Source organism: Lipotes vexillifer, unplaced genomic scaffold (assembly GCF_000442215.2).
Source record: "Lipotes vexillifer unplaced genomic scaffold, Lipotes_vexillifer_v1.1 scaffold329, whole genome shotgun sequence".
In the NCBI taxonomy this organism is placed as follows: Eukaryota; Metazoa; Chordata; class Mammalia; order Artiodactyla; family Lipotidae; genus Lipotes; species Lipotes vexillifer.
In genome coordinates, this window is record NW_006774067.1 from 707393 (window position 1) to 713645 (window position 6253).

Consider the following 6253-nt stretch of genomic DNA (forward strand, 5'->3'; position numbering starts at 1 on the left):
TAAGATGAGAGTACTGATAGTGTACACACCGGGTTTTAGTGGAGATCAGTTCACATGAATAAGCAGCAGTGGCATAGAACAGTGACTGGTATATAGTAAGCTATATAGTAAGCACTATCTATGATTTGCTAATGGTATTTAACAATTGTTTAGCTGCTGTAACTTTACCAATGATCACCCATGCAAAGACTTTCTCATTTAGTGATACTGGATGAGTAAGAACTGATGTGGTCTGGACATATGCCAAAGAGTTTATCTAGTTAACACTTCTGTGCATTCTGAATTGGAGAAGGGGGGTACAAAGAGGAAATTGTGTAAATGTTTGTACTTATTTGTAATAAGACATTAAATTCTAGCACATGTTGCAATGGGAAGAGGGTGTTTCTTGGGAGATAGTCTACAAGCAAATGTGTTTCATTGGCATATAGACATCTTTCCTGTGTAAATACAGCCGTGCACTCTAACCAGCAGCTGGCATAGTTACATGATGTTAATACATTAGATGTACATGTAGCCAATATACAAGCTCCTGTGTGTCAGGTTATATTATTTAATTATTCCACTGACATAAATGTCAAAATACTCCTATTTTGACCAAGAGGAATACCTCCAACAAAGAATCTCTAGTCACCGCTAACCTGTATATTTTCCTTATTCATTAGCCAAAAATATTGAGTACCTCAAACTAATTAATTAACAAAATAAAAAATAAAGTGCAAATAAAAACGTAGATTCATACACACACACACAAATGTGTACACGAATATTCATAGAAGCTTTATTGTTCTCAATAGCCAAAAACTGGAAACAACCAAAATGTCCTTCAGTGAGCGAAAAGGTAAACAAACTATGGTACATCCAAATCATTAAATACTACTCAGCAATAAAACGGAGTGAATTTTTAAATTTTAATTAACTATAGTTGATGTACAATGTTTCAGGTGTACAGCAAAATACAGGTATACAAAGAATACTCTGTACAAAGTATTCTTTTTCAGATTCTTTTCCATTATAGATTATTATCTTTTTTAAAATTTATTTATTTTTGGCTGTGTTGGGTCTTTGCTGCTGCACATGGGCTTTCTCTAGTTGCAGTGAGTGGGGGTTACTCTTCATTGCGGTGGCTTCTCTTGTTGTGGAGCACGGACTCTAGGTGCACAGGCTTCAGTAGTTATGGCACGCAGCCTCTAGAGCACAGGCTAAGTAGTTGTGGCACAGGGGCTTAGTTGCTCTGTGGCATGTGGGATCTTCCCGGACCGAGGCTCGAACCCATGTCCCCTGCATCGGCAGGCGGATTCTCAACCACTGTGCCACCAGGGAAGCCCCTCCATTATAGATTATTAAAAAATATTGAGTATAATTCCCTGTGCTACACAGTTGGTCCTTGTTATCTATTTTAGATATAGTAGCGATATTGAATATAGTTCTCTGTGCTATACAGTTGGTCCTTGTTGTTTATTTTAAATATAGTAGTGTGTATCTATTAATCCCAAATTCCTCATCCATCCCTCCCCTCCCCTTTCCCCTTTGGTAACCGTAAGTTTGTTTCCTATGTCTGTGAGTCTATTTCTGTTTTGGAAATAAGTTCATTTGTATCTTTTTTTTTAGATTCCACATATAAGTGATATAACATGATATTTGTCTTTCTCTGTCTGACTTACTTCACTTAGTATGATACTCTCTAGGTCCATCCCTGTTGCTGCAAATGGCACTATTTCGTTCTTTTTTATGGCTGAGTAATATTCCATTATATATACATACACACACATGCACACACACAAACACACACCCCACATCTTCTTTATCTATTCATCTGTAGATGGACATTTAGGATGCTTCCATGTCTTGGCTATTCTAAATAGTGCTGCAATGAACACTGCGGTGCATGTATCTTTTCGGATAATGGTTTTCTCCAGATATATGCCTAGGAATGGGATTGCTGGATCATATGGTAGCTCTATTTTTAGTTTTTCAAGGAACCTCCATACTGTCCTCCAGAGTGGCTGCACCAATTTACATTCCCACCAACAGTGTAGGATGGTTCAAAAAGGAATGAATTATTGATATATGCAACAACTTGGATGAGTCTCAAGGGAACTGTGCTGAGTGAAAAACAGTCAATCTCAAAAGATTACATAGTATATGATTCCATTTATATATATAACATTCTTGAAATGACAAAATTATAGAGATGGAGGACGAATGAGTGGTAACCAGAGGTTGAAGGAAGAAGTAAGTGCATGTAGCTATAAACAGGTAGCCCAAGGAATCCTTGAGATGGAACACTCTGGTATTTTCACATGAATCTACACATATGACAAAAATTACATAGAACAAAATAGTATACACACATACAAGTGAGTGCATGTAAAACTGGAAGCAAAATATAAATAAGATTGATTCATTTTATCAATGGCAGTCTCCCAGTTTTGATACTGCACTATAGTTTTGCAAATTATAACCATTAGGAGAAACTGGGTTCAAAGGTATGTGAGATGTCCCTGTACTATTTCTTACAAATATATGTGAATCAATAATTATTTCAGAATAAAAAATTTATAAAAAGAAGAGAAAGTGCACCTAAGAACTTTCATAAGATCTTGTATAAAATGTCAAAAATGCAAAATCTAAATCTAAAAGTAGTATGATTTCATTACCCACAGACTTACAATGTCTGCTACTTTTAAAGCAGCAATCCCATGATTCTGTTTCAGTAAATGTTTACTGAGCTCTAGGCCTAATAGTAGGCCTTTGAGCAAAGAAAATATTATATGACCTTTAAGGATACTCTTGTGGTAGGTACTACAGTTGCTACTTTACAAATGACACAGATCCAATGACATCAAGGAACCTGCCCAAAGCCCCACTATCAATATACAGCAGGCCTGGCACTTGCCTCCAGCCAATGCTTTTTCCGGCACTAAATCAGAGCAGCCTCTGTCATAGAGAAATGTACTTCATAGTACAAAACAGCAGCTATTTAGAACGAATTTAGGAACTTAAAAAGTGGATTTTGTGTTTAATTTTCTATCACAACAAGGGGGCGTAACTAATTTCATGTTGCTACTACGCCAAATTTTGTTCTACTATTCTTTTGCCCCTTGACCACAAGAAAAACTCTCCCAGCAACATCTTTAAAAACCATCCCAGTTCTTTCCCACTTTCATAAATGTCATATAAAATATCAACTTAAAAATGTAAAATCTAAATCTAAAAGTAGTAAGATTTCATTACCCATAGATTTACAATAGAACTATCAATCCTGATTCGATCTTTAAATCCTCTTTGTTCGCCCCAACCAGCCCCTGAGTGGCTGAGCTGCTGCACACTGGACGATTGTGGGGAGTGGTACCATAGTGAAGTCACGACCTCCAACCTTGGAGCCACAGTCCATTTCCCTGCAAAATGTACCAGCTGGTCCCAGACTTTCCCTTGATCTGCAAAGTGCAAGTCTATTCCCTTTTCTCACAATATTACTAAAATATTTGAAATCAGTTGCCCAAGTCATCTTTTTCTCCAAGTTGCTGAACACACTCCAATTGGTCCATGTCTCTTTTAAGGCACGGTGACCAGAGATGGACTATAAAGTGACTGTAGGTGGGGTCTGCTGAGAACAGAGCAAGCTTATTCTCCGCCTCATTCTAAACACAGTGCTTCTTACTAATGCAGAGAATTTTACATGAATCTCCTTGACGTCCAGTCACTACTCATAAAATAAAATTTTACATGCCACCTGTAAGCCGTATTCCCCTTTTCCTATAACTGTGCAATTGGGTTTTGTTCCTTTGTTTTATTTTTTTACCAAGCTGTAGGTCAAACATACATTCAACAAACATATTAAATACCTATTTTGTCTAGCATTTTTATTAGTGCTAAAGTTAGATAAATCAACAGTCTCTGACTTCAAAAAGCTCAGAGGTATGGGGGATGGGGAAGGAGGACAAGCAAAACAACCTGATTTTCTTACAGTGTGATGAGAGTTAAAAAAGTAAGCACAGAACTAGAACAAAAAATTTCACAATTTGTATGGAAACACAAAAGACCCTGAAAAGCCAAAGCAATCTTGAGAAAGAAAAATGGAGCTGGAGCAATCAGGCTCCCGGATTTCAGACTATACTACAAAGCTACAGTAATCAAGACAGTATGGTACTGGCACAAAAACAGAAATATAGATCAACGGAAGATAACAGAAAGCCCCGAGATAAACCCACACACATATGGTCACATTATCTTTGATAAAGGAGGCAAGAATATATAATGGAGAAAAGACAGCCTCTTTAATAAGTGGTGCTGGGAAAACTGGACAGCTACATGTAAAAGAATGATATTAGAACACTCCCTAACACCATACACAAAAATAAACTCAAAATGGATTAAAGAACTAAATGTAAGGCCAGACACTATCAAACTCTTAGAGGAAAACATAGGCAGAACACTCTATGACATAAATCACAGCAAGATTCTTTTTGTCCCACCTCCTAGAGAAATGGAAATAAAAACAAAAATAAATAAATGGGACCTAATGAAACTTAAAAGATTTTCGCAACAAAGGAAACCATAAACAAGATGAAAAGACAACCCTCAGAATGGGAGAAAATATTTGCAAATGAAGCAACTGACAAAGGATTAATCTCCAAAATTTACAAGCAGCTCATGCAGCTCAATATTAAAGAAACAAACAACCTAATCCAAAAATGGGCAGAAGACCTAAATAGACATTTCTCCCAAGTAGATATACAGATTGCCAACAAACACATGAAAGGATGGTCAACATCATTAATCATTAGAGAAATGCAAATCAAAACTACAATGAGGTATCATCTCACACCAGTCAGAATGGCCATCAACAAAAAATCTATAAACAATAAATACTGGAGAGGATGTGGAGAAAAGGGAACCCTCTTGCACTGTTGGTGGGAATGTAAATTGATACAGCCACTATGGAGAACAGCATGGAGGTTCCTTAAAAAAACTGAAAATAGAACTACCATATGACCCAGCAATCCCAATACTGGGCATATACCCTGAGAAAACCATAATTCAAAAAGAGTCACGTACCACAATGTTCATTGCAGCACTATTTACAATAGCCAGGACATGGAATCAACCTAAGTGTCCATCGACAGATGAATGGATAAAGATGTGGCACATACATACAATGAAATATTACTCAGTCATAAAAAGAAAAGAAATTGAGTTATTTGTAGTGAGGTGGATGGACCTAGAGCCTGTCATACAGAATGAAGTAAGTCAGAAAGAGAAAAACAAATACTGTATGCTAACACATGTATATGGAATCTAAGAAAAAAAATGGTTCTGAAGAACCCAGGGGCAGGACAGGAATAAAGACGTAGACGTAGAGCATGGAGTTTAGGATATGGGGAGGGGGAAGGGTAAACTGCAACAAAGTGAGAGAATGGCATGGACATATATACACTACCAAATGTAAAATAGATAGCTAGTGGGAAGCAGCTGCATAGCACAGGGAGATCAGCTCGGTGCTTTGTGACCCCCTAGAGGGGTGGGATAGGGACGGTGGGAGGGAGATGCAAGAGGGGGGAATATATGTATATGTATAGCTGATTCACTTTTTTATAAAGCGGAAACTAACACAGCATTGTAAAGCAATTATACTCCAATAAAGATGTTAAAAAAAAAAAAAGTAAGCACAAGAGTGCTAAGAGTTCAGCAAATCATCCTCAGTCAACCCACATAGGGGAGAGCTTGAGAAGTGGTTTACAAGAGACAGCAACACTCAAGCTGGGTCTCAAAAAAGAAGAAGGTAGCCAAGGAAACTGCAGAGGGGAAGTGATCACGGGTATTCCCGATACAGCAGGCAGCACAGCCCGTCACGAAGCCGCATGTTCTCATTGTGACTGGAGTAAACCCTGACAGAGTCCGTTCTGTTAGGCTCAGGACTCATTCCATAGAAATCTTAAGTCTCAATTCCACTGCCTAATATGTTAGTTATCTTATCAAGCTTTATCCACAAATTTGATAAGCACGTCTTCTTTATTTTTTTCCATCCAAGTCTCTGATAAAAAGCCTTCTTGTCCTATTACACAACTTGTATTTCTACTGTTCACCAAAAGGGTATTGTGAGGGACCTTCCCAAATGTCTGCCTAAAAGTCAGACACTCTGTAACCACTGAGTTATCTTGATCAGTCAGACCAATAACTGTCAAAAAAGGAAGGAAGGAAGGAAGGAAGGGAGGGAGGGAGGGAGGGAGGAAGGAAGGAAGGGAGGGAGGAA